We start from the raw sequence: 19,226 nt of genomic DNA on the forward strand, positions 1-19,226 counted from the left end.
ATCTGTGAAGGAACACATAGCGGAGATCCGTTATGTTCTGACACAGTTGAGGGCCGCCGGAGCAAAACTTTCCTTTCAGAAAGCACAGTGGTGTAGAACCCGTGTTAATTTCTTGGGGCATGAGATTACTCCTCAGGGTCTCTGTCCCCAAGAAAAGAAAGTGGAAGCACTCCAGAAACTGAAAGACCCCACAACTCTGCAGGAACTAAAGAGCCTCCTTGGACTGACTAATTACAGCAGAAAGTTCATTGAAGGCTACGCAGAGATCACTAGACCCCTGATTCATCTCTTGAAGCGGGGGGTCAAGTGGGAATGGGGTCCAGAACAATCCGAGGCAGTAAGATAACTCAAAAGAAGCCTCTCACAAGCGCCTTGCCTAGCTTACCGTGTCAGAAACAAGGAGTTCGTCCTGGAGACAGGGTTCTCTAATACATGCTTGACGGCAGTATTATACCAAAAGCATGACAAGGTCAATAAAGTAATCTCCTATGCGAGCAAAACTTTATCCTCTGTGGAGGAAAAATTCAACGATTGTGAGAAGGCACTCCTGGCAACGGTGTGGGCATTGAAGAATTACCACCCGTTTATCCAGGGGGAACACATCATAGTGGAGACTCCACACCAGCCTCTGCAATATCTCCAAAGTGACAGAATCCGGGGTGGAAATGTGAGTAATTCCCAGATTACTTCCTGGATTCTGTCAATGCAAGGCTTTCCTGTGGAGGTCAGATATGGCCAAAACAAGAAGAGTCCCCTCGCGCAAGGTCTGGCTGACTTGCATGATTGTGCCAGAGAAAACTGTCTCGAGGACGAAAGTCTAAAAATCAAGGACAACATGGAGGCATACCTTAATTCCCCACACAAAGTCTTTGAAGAAGACAAGTGTGAGGGAATGCCCACTGTCTATGTGGATGGATGCTCTTGCCATGCTGACAACGACGGGGAGAAAGAACTGGTGGCTGGCGTAGGGAATGCATGGGTGAAGGAGTTCCCGGAACCCTCCGCTGGATACAAAATTGGTCCCCGAAGTAGTCAGGTGGCAGAATTGATGGCTGTGCATCAGGCCATCCTCACTGCTGTCCAACATCAACTCCACGAACTGGTCATAATTACAGATTCGGATTATGTACGGAACGGGTTCGTGGAGCACCTGGTTAATTGGAAAACCAGAGGCATGTTATGTGATAATAAACCCTTGAAACATGGGAAGTTAATCCAAAACATTGATGATCTGGTCACATCGAATGGGATGACCATCTACTGGAAAAAGATCAAGGGTCATTCCAAAGTAGAGGGACCAGACAAAACTGGAAATGACTTAGCTGATCAGCTGGCCAAAACCGGGACCATCCAGGGGGATCTAATAGAAATAGAGTCCCTGTTGGGGGAAATCCAGGTCACTGCTATCACTAGGTCCCACACAAATGCTCACAATGATCTTTCAACTGCACAATGGAGTAAGGAGACCCCTGATGCTGATTTAATTACAGCTCAGAAGGGGGATCCAATTATTGGTAAGTTTTACCAACACCTTGAGGACCCTGAGAACTTTCCCCTGACGGATACCGATTACATTGGGAAAGAGGACCTAAGAGTGTTGATGAAATGTCCAAAAATGTTCCGAATCCAAGACGGTTTGTTGGTAAAGAAATCCCAAGCTGGCCATGATCAGTGGGTGGTTCCTACCTCATTCCGAAGCCTGATGTTAAGTCACGCCCATGATGCGACCACCGCCGGTCATAGGGGGTTTCACACAACACTGGAAATCTTAAGAGAGGTTGCATACTGGCCACACATGGGGCAGGACCTCGACCAATACTTGAAGGGGTGTCTTGTGTGTGCACAATTTCAGCCATCATCCCTCACACACCGTGCGCCTCTCCAAAAGAGGGGGATGACTCTGCCATGGTCCGATTTGCAAATCGACTTTGTAGGCCCTGTGATTCGCTCGTCTAGAGGAAACAAGTACATGTTGACCGTTACATGCTTGTTTACCAAGTGGGTGGAATGTCTCCCAGCCCCAAACTGCAAGGCAGAAACAGCAGCTGCCCTGATGATTAACCACATCTTTTCCCGTTTTGGTCTACCTCAAAGGATTGAGTTAGACAGGGGTAGCCACTTCACCAGTGAAGTAATGACAAAGATGTGGGAGATACTGGGGGTTAAAAGGAAGCTACACATTGCTTACAGGCCAGCTTCTTCTGGGGCAGTAGAGAGATATAACCGAACCATTGTGAGCATCTTAAAAAAGTTTGTGGCAGATTCTGGGCCAAGTTGGGATATCCAATTACCTCTTGTCCTAATGGCCATCAGATCTACCCCTTCATCTGCAACCAAAATGTCACCATTTGAGTTGATGACTGGACGCAAGATGGTGCTTCCCCAGCATTTGCTCTACAGGACTCAAGAGCAGACACTGATAAATGCCTCCACAACTCATGAGTATGTGGAGAATTTAAGGAAACACCTTCAACATGCTTTTGCCTATGCTCAGCGGAATCTAGAAAGATCAGCCGAGAGCATGAAGACCCACTATGATTTAAAAACTACCCGAAAGGAATATAAGGTGGGTGATCGGGTCTATCTATACAATTTCCAAAGGAACCAGGCCAAACAGCGAAAATTCTTGCCTACATGGAAGGGACTGTTTGAAATTATAGGAAAAATCTCCCCTGTGGCCTACAAGATCTGCATCCCCAAAGGCAGTCTGGCGGAAGGGGAAGACAAGTGGGTACATATAAATCAGCTAAAGTGTTGCGATCCCAGGCACACTCTGCAACAACTGGAGGAATCCACTGGAATCCCAGAGGGGGCCGCTCCAGAGTAATTCAGTTCCAACCCTAAAATATCCCACATATAGTCTCTAAAATATTATACTCTTGTAAGCCACTGTCTTTGAATGATAACTTGTATCTCAAAAGTAAAATGTTAGGTATGTTAAAGTATAAAATGTATATGTCTGCCACACCATTAGTAGTGATGGAAAAATGTCTACGAATAGGTATTGCCGCTTTTCCTTTGTCGTCCTAGGAGAAAGAAAACCTGGAGACTGGCCAAGGAGGACGACCGGGGACCGAGGGCAGAGACCCGAGGGGCCCGGGGTACCGCCCAATCCTCCCATCGGGACCGGCGAGGAGAACCCATCGATCCAACTGGGTGGAGGAAAAGATGCTGAACTGTGCCACCTATAGGATTGTAAGAAGATAATGGTGACATACCAGCGCAAGTGCTCAAAACCTCCTTTGCACCCGACTTCCCCTCGACTTGAATCAAAGCGCAGTCGGGCAGGGGGATTTGTCATGGGTTTTGACCCATGTTGAATCAATAGACTGGGTAGATGTGGGGATGAGCTGTAGCCGCCCATTATTCTATCCCAGAACAAACTAAATCAATAGACTGGGTGGATGTGGGGATGAGCTATCGCCGCCCACATTCACGCCAGAATAGGAGAACTGCGCAGTTGGCACGAGACCACTCCAAAGATACAACCTTCCTGTGGGGGGTTCCACATCACCACTCTACTGTGAGGATGCCATCAAAACAAAGTTAAGCAAGGATCCTATACTATCAAGCAAAAGACCACTCTATTGAAATGCAGTAGTTCAAGACAACTAAAAAAAAATGCATGCAGTACCCGCTTTGGACTTAAGGCGGCGCTAGCGGTCTAAACTCTGACAGGAGAACTACTACTTCCGAAGCTCATCAGCCTTCTGTGACAATTGGGACTGGGAATGGAAGATCTAACCACCTGCTGTTCCCAGAGACAATCTGATTTGATTAACAGGCCAAAAGGCTGGGAAACCTTCTCACCTCAGAAAGCCCAGGATATCACATGGTCATGCTAACCAAATGCAAAGTGGCCCCCTGGTCTGTTGACCTCAGCTTGCTGGAGCCCACACAAAAGACCTTTTCCCTTGAATAGGATATGGTGATTTTGACTGTTTCCTGTCAACAAAGATCTGCCAGCCAGGAGAGACATGTGATCACTGTCATCCCCAAACTTTGGGGGTGGACTCAAACACTGCAGTACTTTGAATTGAAAGCAAATATATATTTTACAGAAATACTGATAACTCTTGGTAACCAGATGACAGAAATGTGAAATTTGGGAATCCTTAAAATTAAAACTTTGCCCACAATTCAAGCCCAAACTCCAATTTGTGTGATGTTCTGGGGCAAAACCCCGCTATTTATTGATACTACAGACTCTGTGTTTAAGCTAGAGACATGGGAATTTACTGGAGTATGTATGGCTAGGCCGTGTATATGTGTATAATTTTTAATGAAAAACCAATGTTGCATAACCCACTAAAATCGAAAATAAGTTGCCATTTCTTTACCCAAGCTCCTAGAAACGCCAGAGTCGGAACAGTGCCTATCTCATGTGATATATGATGTGTGTAGGTGATGTAAAAGCAACTGTGTATTTGGGAGAATATGTATTTGGATCAAATATAGATTTGTGTGCAATTTGACAGGGGAGTGTCCTTTCTGCAGGCCATAAAATGACATCACTCTGACACACTATCCTTCCCCCAATCAAGGGAGAAAGGAAAGCTTGGCCAATGATAAATTGAGAGAGGGGCTGGCTTAGTGATGCTGCGCACACACCCACTTTCTAAACACATAAAAGCAGACAGTGCAGGACAAGTGGGAATCCCTTTTTCACTTTCCGCGGGACGCTCTGCCAGGAGACTTCAGACTTCAATCCATCAATCTTCAGAGACCAAGACTTTACTTCAGAATTTGTAAAGAACAGGCCTAACCCACAAGCTGAGTTCTCTTCAGCAGGCCTCAAAATCATTTGCAGACTATTCACAGCCAGACTGAACTGTTGATTCTGGCCTGAAACCCTGCGCCAGAAAGATCCAGAAGCAGTTCTGTACCCAGAGAAAGCAGAGACACCCAGAAAGCAGACCAGAGATCCAGAGAACCACAGGCCGCTGTATCCGGGGAGCTGACCCAGACGCTGTGAGCAGAACCGGTGGCTGACAGACCCAGCAGAGTGGAGCTGACCCAGGCGCTGCGCGCAGAGACCGTCCGTGGCGAGGGAACCACAGCCAATCCTGACCCGATCCGTGGCGAGGTCCAGTCCTTTCAAAGCTAGGAGTGAGTACTTCGATCAGATTGTGACAGAAATAAGCTCTTAGTTAAAATAATTTAATCCAACTATTTTAATCTGATTAGAACTGTCTCCTAGAAATCGTGTCACCTGTCATTTTCAAAGCTGTCACCTGCCAATTTGAGTTACTTTAAATCCGAAAAACGACCTTTACAAAATCGTTCATATCTCTGGAACCGTTTGTCCTAGGAACTTGGTTTAACTTCCCTCTGAAAGCTCGGAATCTCAGCTTTACAACAAACCTAGAACCGACTTGCCGTAATCACGATTCACGCACTCACGAATTTTGCCGCGATTTGCGATTTGGCCTGATTTCTTTACCTGTAGAAAGATAGCAGCTTTTTGCTTTCCTGTGCTAAAAATTCGTTTGTCTCTTAATAACTATCCCTGAATCATTGCTAAAGTGGAGCCTGAGCTCATCTCAAATATCTCACTCACCCTGAACCTCCTAAAGGGAATTAAAAGCATTTTCAGCATATTTCTCACTTGACTGCCGCCACATTCAAAGCACTTGGGCCTGTGTTTTAAAACTCATGCCTGTTTTCTCTAAGCTTGCTGGGGGGGAGGATTGAATTTCGTATTGTATTTGATTGCATTCCTGAGAACTGTGTGCTCCTCTTTCCATCTCCTTCCATTTCTTACATTGCATAGGGGAGGGGGATGAATTGCCAGAGAAAAAGTGATTATCTTATCTTTTGCTAAAAATCATATCAAGTATTTCTGTACTGCATTTTATTCCCCATTGCTTTTCCCTTGAAACCATAAAAGCATGTTTGCTACTTTATCTATCCTATACTAACTCCTCATTGATTGTAAAGAAGTGTGCTAGTGTCAATTTACCCATTGTTGATTAACATTATATTTATAAGGGCGATATCGATTATTATAAAAGCGTGGCATCTATATTTTGTTTTATTTCCCAAATAAACCTTTTAAACTTGCAAAACAGAACTACTTCTTGGCTCCGTGGGGTCAGGGGGATTCTAAGAGAGGGGTGTTATATAGGGGTAGTCATCCAGAACTCATGAACTGGACATAAAGATATATCAATAAGGGTTTCCATTCAGTATCCCAGACTAGGCATTGACTTAGCTGTCGTGTTGAATTGAATCATCTTACAATCCCATCCAGAGCCTTTACAAACATGGGTGTTTAGATGCTCCTCAGAGGGACAGCCTCAGGGTACCTAGTTGCATGGTCTACCACCAACAATATGTATCTGTTCCCTGAGCTGGTTAAGGGATCCAAAGGACCCACACTGTTCATGCCTATTCTCTCAAAAGGCCGCCCAACCACATGTAGTGGAATTAAGGGGGCCTTCGTGGCACCGCCTGATTTGCGAGAAAATTGACAAGTCGGGCAGGACCAGACAAATTCCTTAACTTTTATGCCAAACTGTGACCAGTATAAGTGCGCAGATAACTGGTCCAATGTCTCAGTCACTCCCAAGTGACCCGCTAAAGGAATCTGGTGAGCCAAATCCCAAAGGATCTTTCTCTGGCATTGGGGAATCACCAACCTCCTGGTGCCCTCACCCTCAGAGTCTTTTGGCTCACAGCTGATGTAAACTCATCCAACTTGGGCAGGCCTTCAAGTCTGAACTAACCTGTTCCTTCACCTAAGGTTCCTGTGCTGCGCCAGGCAACTCTGAAGGTACTGAGTCTCCTGCTACCAAAGTAGGTTTCTCAGTGGCTACTGGCCCCTCTCTTGCAACGGTAGGCGACTCAGCAGTCTGCGGAACTGAACCAGGTGCTACCGGCCATGCTGGTTCCTCACACAAGTCCTCTGGAAGCACTTCAGGCCCTAAGGCTCTGAAAGTCTTCAATCTGGTAGCCTATTGAACATACAGTGCCTTTGTACTCTGTGCCTCCCCCATAGGATTGATCGCACTAGGTACAGCACCCAGTTGCTCAGCAGAAAGGGTCAGGGTTAATGAAAATTTTTTAAAATAACGCAATTCCCTTTACCATTTGCAGCATAAAATGCAATGCACATCAAATGAGGAGCAATATTAGTCCCGTTTTTTCTATTTCTTCAAAACCTGAAAACAACTCTTTTTAAGAGGTTTCCAACAGGAGGCCCGTATTACTGCTATTTTATCTCTTTAGTTTGTCCATGGTGACATGATTTACACCATTGCAGCCTTTCCTTTGTTATAATAGTGCCAATATCGGGACTATGTCACCTTCATTGATATCCGATCAGACTCTGTTCTCCTTAAGTTCTGGACAATCCTCAAGACTTTCCTCTTCTCCTCTTCCTTCTCTCTCTTGCTACCCTGCTAACCTATCCCTCTGCTTTATCCCTCTCTCCCTTCTTTTCTGTACAGCTTGTTGACTGACTGCCTATTGGATCTCCGAGTCTCACAGGTCCCTGGCACCCCTTCCAGTCATCTTGTACTTGCCTCTGGGCCTTTTCACTCACCTCATCAGCACTGCTCTTGGTCAATGACTCTAGAGAGTGGCATCTCTCTGCACTTACCACAGCCTCTACTGACTGGGTGCACTTGGTCCCTCCACACCCCGCTCCACCTCCCCCTCACCTGGAACCGCCTGTGCACTTGCGCGATCCGAATGCACCATGCTTGAAGATGTCTGTCTGCTTTCCCCTTGCTTTCCCTCCCTGCATGGTGGCGCCCTGATGCACTTGGAAAAACTGCAGAATCGTTGTCAGCCCTATTTGCTGTTACTCTGCCTGTGCAGACTTGTATCGTTTCAGAATTGCAAGGGATCTGGATGACTGTTGTTTTTCCTCTTGTTCCCTCCCTTCTTGAGTTCTTTGAAACCCTTGCCTTGTGTAAAGGCATTTTACAAATAAAAATTACAATACCATGATCCTGTGCTGTGTTGTGTGTTTTGAGGTGCAGCACTAAGACAACTAGACAGGCAAAGTTTGTTCTTGTTGGAAAAAAAAAGCTAATTAAAATAAATAAAATATAACAATGTAAAATATGAACCTGTGATTGCCTCAGTGTTTTGAAGCAGGGAATGGGCGCTCATCCGCAGCTCTGTCATGCCCACGGGACTAATACCCAGGGGACCCAGCACAAAATAAATAGAGTTCCCACCACAGACTTCAGATTGAGTGGGTGATTGATGCTGCGCAGTCAGTGGCCACTAGGAGGCTGTGCTTTGCAGCCAGCAATCCTGTCTTTATTGAGAAGGTACTGAAATGTTCTTTTATTGCTATTGGTGAACGTATCGATTATCCTGTTAGGCCCTTCATATTGCGGGGAGCCTCACCCCGAAGAGCAGCAAAGAGCTTCACGTCGAGAACATCCATTGTGCCAGGGTCTCTCGAAGATAGGGTGGTGTGCTTGCAACAGGGTACAGTGTGTGTGTGTGGGGGGCTGGGGGGTGGGTCCTAAGTAAGATCAAATTGCACAGGTAAGGTGATGATGTTTTGGATATTGGTGGAGGGCACGCAAGTGATGGAATAATAGGCAGAGTGCCCAACACTGTGTTTTTGTTAACATGACACATACTTACGAGTTGAAGCACAGGGAGGTAGAACGATTTGCCCAGAATCACACATTTGATTGGTTAGGAAACTCGGCCCAGGTTAAATGCGTGTACTAGGTAGATGTTATGAAGGTTACTGTATTCGATAGGAGGTCACTGTTATTCTCCTCCTGTGGTTCCAAACTGCACATGTGAATATTGCATATGTTGATGGTTAATTACGCCTGGAGGCAGGTCCCCCTTTTCACCTTTTTTTTTCTCCAAATAATGTATGATAACTTAACAGGTACAACTGTAAAGTGAATGCCCATCGCATTGGGGTTGTGCGCCTATAGACAGACACTAGATGTATATTCTTTGTATATTGTTAATTGACTCAATACATATTTGATCTGACCTCACAATGAGTACACATTTAAAGCAAAGAATTCACAGGTATAAAGACCTGCTTAAACCTATTTAAATAAAAAACGAATTGCTTCCCTGAACCTTCCAACCATAAAATAAATAAGAGTATGAAAAATATTGGATTAGGAAATAGCACAGGCAGTGCCTCTATCCCCACCAGCATGTTTGGATTGGTTGATGTTACTAGGATTTAACCTGTGCTGCGCTGCCATACGCCTGGTGTCCAGGTGCTTTTAAATATTTTAAAGGTGTGGAGCTGAATCGTGGGGAGGGAGAGAAAATGCATGAAAGCGCTGCTGTTGCATTGAGGGGTGCAGACCACAAATACCCTGGCACTGCGTATGGGCCTGTCTCTAGGTGTCCCGTGTTACAAGCATAGAGGCATGTGTGACCAGAGGGGAGCCTCAAATGGCTGTGCTGTTAAAACACATTGACCGGGGTTGTGGTATGTAAGTTGTATAGTGTTCTGATGTTTGAACTCTATTGGGAGGGGTGTTCCATTGCTGTGTAAAGGTGGCCCAGTTGGTATATGTATTGTGTGTTGGAAAGTAGAATGTTAGCATGTTAGTTTGGGGATAATCAGTGGAGACCACTATGGGCAGGTGGGTGAGAAGTCCAGGCAAACTTGCATCCACCTATAACAAATCATAACCTGCAAAGAAAGGCGTGAGAAGGTGTGACAGACATAGCAATACATTAGAAGTCATGGCAAAGCATGACAAAGTCTAACCAGTTAACACAACCTACTCCCCTTCCCTCCTAGAACTGGCATATGCAGGAAGCTCCCTTTTCCCTTGACCACTTTGCAATTGTCAAAATCTGTCTTTCTCTGCCATTTATCTCTCTAACTCTACCCGTCTCTCTCTCCCTCTCTCCCTCTCTCTCTCTCTGCTCTGTGTGAGAAACAGGAATCTGAAAACTGTCAGATAAGCTGAGGAGGTAGTGATAAAAGTCGTCTCATTATCATAGGTAAAATGCTAAGTGTTATCGGTGGCATGAACCTTTGGTTCAGAGAAAGGGCTTCCTGAGAAAATATAAGACTCCAGACACTCTTTTCAACTTTCTTTGTAAGTTGGTTGGGAGGTTGAGATCCGTTTCAAACCTCCCTTTAATTTTCTCAGATGCCACACTCAGTGGCCCTGCTGGGACTTTTTCTCATCATGCAATGAACAATGTTCATTAGAAAATCGTGTAAAGTGCCAGAAACCATGGTTGTTTCTCCAGAAGTATAAAGTGTCTACCACAAGCCTCAAACTTCACTCAAACATCACAGACAGTCAGAGGCTAATATGAATCCCCCTCCTTCACGTGGGGTTTAGGAAACAGCATAGCTTTGGTTTCAGAATAATATGGAGAGCAAGAAAGGGGTTCTTCTCAAAGTGTGAGGTGTTTAATGTGATCCAGAGCAGGAAAGATACAAGATGGAGTGTGGATTCTTTGAATTGCCCCACAAAGCTAGGTGCACAATCCTTCAGCCTAAGAGGGGCTGACAGTGCTGCAAAAAGATAAAAGGATGCTGGGACACCGTGAAAACAAGAGGGCTGGTAGTAGGATGAACTGTCCAACAACACTGCAATCAGGGGCCAAGTCAAGTAGGGGGACTCATTAACAAACGCAATGGGATGCAGTGTCCCCAGAAATTAGCATATCAAGGTGAAAGATGCACATTTAATTGAATTGGCTTTGCATAACCACCCAAAATGCACAGGACAAATGGCATTTGCCTTTCATAAAATAAACATACACACAAAACCAAGATAGGATATTTTCTTCTAATAGTGTTTTTGCAAAAAGTTTAAAGGTGTACATGTTTAATCTCCGAGAACCAATACCAATGTTTTCCCTGGAACATGCAGTGCCGAAATGAGACATAGCAAGTTTAGTTGTTTGCTACTTTATATCAGGTGATATAGTGCAAAAGTGAAGTATCCGGCCCGCAAATCTAACAACCAGGGTTCGCGATCTGAGGTCGGCAATAATTCATACACTCAAAGAATACCTTCAATGTTTCTCATTTTAGCTGGGGGGAATGGAGTCCACCCTCTGATAAAAGTCCGTAGACTCCATCCGCCCATGTGTACCCTTGACTTGATCCTTGACTGCAACCTTAAATGTCATGAGGTTGTACATGTTGTAGTGACTACTCACCTCTTGCATTCCCACCGTCCTCGTGTTTCTCGTGTCATTGGATCCATGTACAGACCAGCAAAAAGGTACATTATAAAGTGAAGAGGTTACGTAGTCCCCATCATTGGATGGTGTAGAGGATTGATCTCTTGGCTTTTGATCTTGAACCATTTGACCAGTTAGGCAGATGCAAAGGTGGTAGGGATGCAGGGGGATGAAGGTAGGCATGGGGGATGGGATTGAAAGGAGTAAAAAAAAGGATTGGCATTAAGGTGGTAGGAACCTGTTTGGAGGATGGTCTGAAGACAGACAAAGAGTAAAAGGCAGAACATTGAGGAAGGGGGAAATAAATTGTCCAAATAGAATCCCACAATAAATAAAATTCAGCCAACACATTGACAACATAATTTGGCAGTAAACATTGAGAGGTGGCTACAGGCAATACAAATGCATATTTTTGTGTGAAGCAGTTCACCATCCAGGAATTATGATTTTAACGTTTGGAAGAAAATACTCAGCAAAACCTATAGATTCATTATCTGCACCTCAGGCTAGTTTTGAAGACATCTCATACATCATGTCTGACTCTGACATTTAGGAAGTCTATCGCCCATTCCATTGTCATCATATGGATCAGAAGCTGATGCACAGAACATTACCACACAATACCCTTTCTTAAACTAATGTCACATTTTGAGTGATAGAACATGGGTCGGATACCTTAATGAGGATACCTTGATGAAAGTCCAAAGTTTAAGTTCCGGTTTAGACCCACCCAATAGAAACCTCACTATGAACTCTCGTTTGCACGATTTTACAGTTAGTTTTCACCATTATATTTGTTGTTTTGCTCAATATATACAACATGTGAGTTTGCAATTCCTTAGAAGTGCAGACCCCACCTGTTTTCAAAATATGATTACGACATCATTCTAATCGTAAAATAAATCCAAATAAAAAGCAGTTTGAAAACATAAACATACATTTCAGAGGAGTGTAAGTTTAAATATCTTCTTTAAGCTCTCATCTTGAGTGCAGTAGCACTAACTGCATCACTGATCCCATGCCACTTATCAGCAAGGAACATAGGTGAACTGGTCTTTATGGGAAAAGCAGTCCTTCAGCTCATGTATTAGCCTTTTTCATTTGGCTGGAGAAACACTGCAAGACCTGTCAACCATGTATTACCTTTGAACTGCATTTAATACGCATTGCAAAAATCTAATGGCTTGAAGAGTTGGTTATTTCAATATTGTGATTGGCACGACCCCTTACAGTCTCTCACTTTGCTCTTTTCGGCACAACTAGTGTATTAGTAGACAAACCTAACTCATCCACATGCGATCCATGAACACAGCCCTGTGTGGTGACCATGAGGTGATATGGCAGTGCTGTATGAAGCTACAAATACAAAAACACAAGCCCGCCATTTTGAGTGTGGCTTTTAAATTAACAGATAGGACAAACCATTCGTTTTCCTTTGTCAGCAGATTTCTGGGCCAAAAACGCATCACCATAGAGTGCAACTGGTCCCATGGTTTCAAAGCACCTTACAATCTCCACCAACACAATAGTTCTTAGGGTGACTCGTCCAGTCCACCACTGATGTTTATATGTGAACTGAATGTGTTATTATTAGTTTGACTTTGATACTTTAAAGTGGAAATACTAATGTTGAAGACACAATAAGCAATTAGGCATCCACCCCATGCTGACATTACTCCATAGATTGAAATGTCTTCCTGATGTGCACAGAGTGTGAGCATACTCGTGCATCTGGGCTTGCCCATTATACCAGAATCCTTGTTTAAAGCTCTATAAAACGGTCATACAAACCTAATCGGATTCTCCAATAATGAAAGTGCAATGGTCAGGATTGGTATGTGGCCTCATTCAGCATTATTCCAGTGCAGAACATAGCAGAGTGTATGACCACACATCTATTCCTAACTGGCTGTGTGAGAATAGTGTGGGGCTTGTGGCAGAGAGCAGGACAGATCTCTGGAGAAAATTAGCACGGATTCTGGTCCCTGCCCTGACAAATCCTCTGAGGAACGCCTGACAAAAGCCTTGCGATGCCTTGCCGGGCCCTGCCCTTGATGGGCAAAAGTCCCAGCAGGCCACTGAGCATAGCACATGAGCATGTTAGAATAAGGTTTGATGCTGCAAATCAACATACTAAGAAAGGTTAAGCGGTCGACTCACATTTTAAACTGCTCATCTACTGAACCTTTAGTTCCTTTCCTCCAGGAGTTGCAGGTTGTTTTTTCCTTGTAAAGTCTTCTCCTGCCATTCCCCGACTGACAAACTCTCCTCTAAAATCTCCTACCACCTTATACTGCACACACAAAACCCTCACAGACAGCCAACACAGGTTTAGCCGCTAGCTCATCAATACTAACCTAGTCACCATTAAGCTCTACACTTTAGCCTTGTCACCCTCCCCCAAATCGGTGGCTAACCAGATCCAAAGGACTGTAGTCTATCAGATCTGGGGCTCTTCCTTCAATTAACCAATCATTAATCCGATATGTGTAGAGTGCATTGTCACCAAAGGGATCATGGTGCTTTCTAGAGCCATAAAAAGGACAACGCTTCAAGCAAACCAATGGGTTTTTAGCCAGCGTTTAAAAAAAAAAGCTCAAAATCTTCAGTGATCTGAAGCACAACCGGCAGGGCATTCCAAGGTTACGGACCAGCGATGGGAAAGGTTCTACTTCACAAACGTTCTCTGTGGTAGCTCGGTATCTTCATTAACACTGAATCCGCAGATCGCAGCATACACCATGGGTAATAGGGCTGAATTTTATCTTGAATGGCCAGACAGCCCCTCGCGCTCATTGCCCGAAAAATAATACACAATGAGTTAAACTGAACTCGGGCTTGGACGGGTAACCAATGTAGCACCCTCCCTCCTGCCGAGACATGATGACCGAAAGGAATGCCTTTGACCAAGCGAACAGCAGCGTTCTGCAAGTGCTGCAGGTGATGGATTAAATACGTTAGTTGGGAAAGAAAAGTGGCGTTGCAGTAGTCGAGACTGGCATTAAGGCAGGTTTCTAACACCTCGGCATGAAGATCCTCAGGGATAAAAGGAAGGACCTTACCAAGCTGCTTCAAATAAAGGAAGCACTCGGGCCACAGATGGTATTGATCTGGGTTTCTATAGCCTGGGAGGATGACATTTTTACACCCAGATTCTTGTAGAACCTCAGCAGGACAGGTAGGGGACCCAGCGTCAATGTCCAGAAATCCAAAGATCAGCATTCCGAAGTAACGGCGGGATCCTTAAGGATAATATAATCCCAGGTTCCTTCTGACAAACCCAGACAAAGCAGATTGGCACTCAGGAACTGGGTACTTCCAACCTGCACCCATCAACACCAGAGGTTTCTCGTCTGCCTTTCCCACTGTCCCACTAACAAACCCTCCCCACTCTTTCTCATTCAGAGCCAAGAGAAGCGAGGCTACAAATAGCGGCAGATAGGTGCAATAAAAGGCCACTTACATTCCATTGAAAAGTGATAAATCTAAAAAAGAATGAATATCTTTATACTTCTTTTAGTACACAATGCTTTCAAACACTTCAGAGATATGATTGATATGATCGTTTATTTATATAGCACCTATACACAATGTGCTTCATAGCGCTTCAAGGCAAGGGAGGGAAAATACAACATTCTTACAGGCCATGAACAGTAAGGATGTGAAATTAACTATCGTACTCGGCCTGGCGACATTTCAGACAGTGCAAGAGCTAAGGCATAGATAAGGAAGGGAGGGGGAGAGTGGGAAGGAAATGGAAACAGACAGGCAACTACCGTACTAGGCCTGACGACATTTCTGGTAGAGCCGGAGAAAAACAAAAGGTGAGGGAGAGGGGTGCAGAAAGGGAGGGGAGGAACAAAACAAGCGACCATCATACTAGGCCTGACGACATTTCAGATAGTGCTGGAGGGAGTTTGGGGAGGAAAAAACCAGTAAGGGGACGGAGGAGGAGACAGATGAGGTTGCTATCATATTAGGTCCAGGGACAATTCTGAAAGAGTAAGTGCATAGAAGAAAGTATGGGGAGGAGATAGGAAAAGGGAGAAGGGAAAGGAGGAGAGAAAAGAGAGTAAGCAGTCAAAAAGAGGCGAGAAGCAAGAGTGGAGAGCGAATACAATTGCAGAAGTCATTAGTACCACATAATGTTGCAAGCCAGGATACAAGATGAAGATGGGAACAGCATGATTCAGGTCCACCATGAGTACAAGATGCAAAGGAAGTCCAGCATGAGAGTTGAGAAAGCGTGACGCACCGTGAATGAATGAAGTCCATAAAAGTCAAATCCAGCATTGGCCACAAGACAGTGATGGTGAAGGAAGGCACCAGGTGGGCGGGGCATGCAAAATGGTGAAAAAGAGCAGCAGGCAGGAAGGTACCAGGTGGGCGGGGCTTAGGCCAGGTGACCTAGATCCACTTGCACCTGCTCCCCATCTGCAAAGGAAAAGAAGCTGGAGGGCTCCTTAAGTAGGGAAACAGAGCGACAAGCAGGAAGGCACCAGGTGGGCGTGGCTTGCTAAGTGGTGAAAAAGATTGCTCTTTGTAGAGATTTCAAATAAATATAGCAGTAAATACATTGTATGACACTTACAAAATTGTATCACGATTCTTTCCGTTTTTCCACCTTGACCATTACACTTTCTTTAATATTATGCACACACATAATCTTCTTAGAACAATTCTAAACTAAAAATACATGTAAGCAATAACATTGTAAATTATAAAGAGCAAAATCAAATACAGTTCTCTCCAATTCTCTAGTGGTAAGTTCTCTATTTCCTTCTCATTCTTTGCTTGGCACTTTGCTTTTGCCGTCCAGGCTTTGGGAAGCCCTGCCCTGCCTACGGGACCTGCCTCTACCTGGCTACAACTCCGAGACTTACTGTGCACTGGTAAGCCGCGTATCATTTACCTTATCTGTCCCCAGTCAAGTATGCTATATGCTGCCACATCCTACCTTACTGACTACGACATCTGTCCCTTGCTGCACACGCTCAATCACCTCACCGTCCTGACTCTAATCTTACCTTCTGTTTTTCACCCTATATTGCCCAAGTGCCAAGAGGTGAGGCTCAGCAAGCTGTGATATTTGTCAAATGTACTATGCTGCTTTTTACCTACCTAGTACTGCATACTTGGCATTGCCCCCTTTACCATGAGGCATGCATTTGCCAGGTTGTGTTTACCGCGCCCACTGTGATATTTGACAAATGTACTATGCTGCTTTTTACCTACCTAGTACTGCATACTTGGCATTGCCCCTTTACCATGAGGCCTGCCTTGGCCAGGTTGTGTTTACCGCACCCACTGTGATATTTGACAAATGTACTATGCTGCTTTTTACCTACCTAGTACTGCATACTTGGCATTGCCCCTTTACCATGAGGCATGCATTTGCCAGGTTGTGTTTACCGCACCCACTGTGATATTTGACAAATGTACTATGCTGCTTTTTACCTACCTAGTACTGCATACTTGGCATTGCCCCTTTACCATGAGGCATGCATTTGCCAGGTTGTGTTTACTGCGCCCACTGTGATATTTGACAAATGTACTATGCTGCTTTTTACCTACCTAGTACTGCATACTTGGCATTGCCCCTTTACCATGAGGCCTGCCTTTGCCAGGTTGTGTTCACCTCACCCACATTGATATTTTACAAATCTACTATGCTGCATTTTCACCTACCTAGTACTGCCCCCGTTCCCATGAGGCATGCCTTTGCCAGGTTGTGTTTACCACACCCACTGTGATATTTGACAAATGTACTATGCTGCATTTTTACCTATGTAGTATTGCATACTTGACATTGCTCCCAGTACCATGAGGTACTCTGCTAGCACCTGTTTTGTCTGTAACGATATACGTATTCCTTCACTTCAATAATGTACCTTGCACTTTCTCTAACTAGCGCCCAGATGCCCGAGGGTTCGATGCGCTGACATAAATGCTAAATAAATCAAATAAATACAGTCAAAGAAAAAAAGGTGAAAAAGCAGTGCAATAGCCAGCAAAGGGGGAAGTGCATAACAGCATCAGAAGAGATGGTGGGAAATGCATTGTCCAGGATTGAACAATGAGGCCTGGGGGTGGAAAACGTGAACACATATGCGGAAGGCAAGGTTGGTGGCAGAAGCTGAGGAAAATGTGATGATGAAAGGGATAATGAGGTCCTAATGGCGAGCAAGCGTGCCAGTATCTCAGAGAGGGTGTCGGGGTGGGGTTGGCGAATCTCTCACACAGAAAAATAGATAGTTGGGGGTCATTACGAGTTTGGAGGCAGCCATGGTGCTAACAGTACCATGGCTGCCTCCAAACCCGTGTCCGTGGTGTTGGAATGAGGATTTACCGGGACATTCCGACCTTTGCGGACCTGGTAAGTCCCCATTCCGAAAACCATTCCCCATTCTCAATCGAGCCCCCATGGGGCTCAATGGGAATGGAGAAGGAGCTAATAACGAGCCCGCAAATAGCGGGCCCGTTATTAGCTCCTCCCGCTAAGGGACCTGGGAATGCAGTGGTAGGGGGTTAACGGCACCGGCATCCTTACCAGTGCCGTTAACCCCTTACCGCCGCACTCGGAATGAGGCATATTGTAATATAAAGCCAGGGCAATTGAAAGGGACATTCATGTGAGGTGAAACTATCCAATCAAAGGAGTAATGTTTCAACATTATATCAATGAAATGGAAGCAATAACATTCATGCACCTTTCAAACACCTAAAATTGACATTAATGAAAATATTAGCACTGATGGTGCAACGTGCACCTGTGTCAGGGATATTGGAGAAACATATTGCGTGCCACCATGAAGACAGAAACACAATGTGGAGGGGTATCAAAATTGCAGTAATGTTAGTGAAACTGTAATAATGATCAAAGTCACCGGAAGGGCACGGCCATCTACAGTGGCAAAGAGGAACTGTGTATTGAGGCTACGTCACCGGCAGGAGGCGTGCCTTTACACCTCTTGTGTTCATCTCTGTGAAGAAAATGAAAAGGACATTTTGTTGAAAATTATTTTTGTTCCTTTTCTGAAAGGTCTTTGCTGTCGAATTTGTGTTTTGTAATTTCACCTATTATTTTGCCATCTCGACATGGCTTATTGTGAGCGATGATGCATGTCTTCTGTGGGATGCATGCTCTGGTGCCCACCAGGCTTTAGACCACAGCTTGCATGAAGTTTCCTGGTAGCTTAAAATCAACACTTATTCCATTGAGCGTGGAATTTACCTGAGCATAATGCTTTCGCATCACTGCTGCTTGTGGCCACCTTTAAATCAGGACATGAAGGTAAGAATGTATGGACCCAATTCACAAAGAAGAGTGGTTGTGAACACGCCTTTTACGAATTTGCGGATTCTCTCTAATAGGTCGGTCTCTATAGTGATTTTATGATGCACTTGTTGGCTCAGCGCCATACAGCAGAACTGGTGTGTGGGGTGCACCGTGCACATGCATGTTTGCTAGGAGCACGTAGAACCATTGTGGTGAAATAAGAACAAAGGAGGCAAAATGCACCCTCTCTGAAACAGAGGTGCAACTTCTCCTTGCACCAAAACACGCATCCTGTTTGGGATCTGCTTTCCCCTGATAGGATTCCCAACCCTTTGCCACGTATTGTGTCACTCTGCATCTGAATTCTGAAAGGTGGTGAGAATTGGGATATCACACCCTTAAGCCCTTCTAAATTGCGAGTATTTTGTGATCCCTAAAAAATGTCCAATAGTATAAGTTTCCTCTCCTACCTTAGCTAGAGGGGTTAAAAGGATAACGAGAGGGGCAAGTGTCGATGTGCCCCTGTTGATCTCCACTCTTCCAGGGGTGCTAGGCTATGGTTTATTTCATCCAGAGCTTGACTGGAAGAAGTTCCCACGTCAGTTGACTGGCGACACTTCTCAATTTTAATTCGTTTTATTGTAAACATGTTGTGCATGTTTTAAGGGTGGTTGTATCCCATCTATAAAGTGTGTATAATAGGAGTCGCCATGCCATAGAATACCGACGTGATTGTATTAAAGGCACGTAGGCGTGTCTTTCCCCTCTGTCCTTTACCCCACTT

The sequence above is a fragment of the Ambystoma mexicanum genome, chromosome 12, assembly GCF_040938575.1.
Source record: "Ambystoma mexicanum isolate Mex_15411 chromosome 12, UKY_AmexF1_1, whole genome shotgun sequence".
NCBI classification, from domain to species: domain Eukaryota; kingdom Metazoa; phylum Chordata; class Amphibia; order Caudata; family Ambystomatidae; genus Ambystoma; species Ambystoma mexicanum.